The 375-nt window shown below is 58.1% G+C and overlaps 1 protein-coding gene across 1 annotated transcript in view; it reads left to right on the top strand.

The window, feature by feature from the left end:
• The window catches only part of FAM160A1 (family with sequence similarity 160 member A1), a 128728-nt gene that overhangs the window by 61530 nt on the left and 66823 nt on the right, over positions 1-375 (top strand).

The following is a 375-nucleotide window of genomic DNA, read 5'->3' on the forward strand; positions in this document are numbered from 1 at the left end:
GGTCACCTCGAGGCTAGACCACTGCAACGCTCTCTACATGGGGCTGCCTTTGTCGCAGATCCGGAGGCTGCAGCTGGTGCAGAATGCTGCGGCCAGGCTGTTAATGGGTCTCTCTAGAAGGGACCATGTTCAGCCTGTGCTGAAAGCGCTGCACTGGCTGCCAATAGCGTACCGGATCCGCTTCAAAGTGCTGGTTCTTACCTATAAAGCCCTATATGGTCTGGGTCCAGCCTACCTAAGGGACCGCCTTTCCCTGTATGTTCCCCCAAGAGCGCTACGGTCTGGGGCCCAAAATCGTCTAACTGTGCCGGGCCCCAAGGATGCTAAATTGGCCGTCACAAGGGCTAGGGCTTTCTCGGTGGCGGGCACCACCTC

The sequence above is a fragment of the Gekko japonicus genome, unplaced genomic scaffold (genome assembly GCF_001447785.1).
Source record: "Gekko japonicus isolate JY-2015 unplaced genomic scaffold, Gekko_japonicus_V1.1 scaffold24, whole genome shotgun sequence".
Taxonomy (NCBI): Eukaryota; Metazoa; Chordata; class Lepidosauria; order Squamata; family Gekkonidae; genus Gekko; species Gekko japonicus.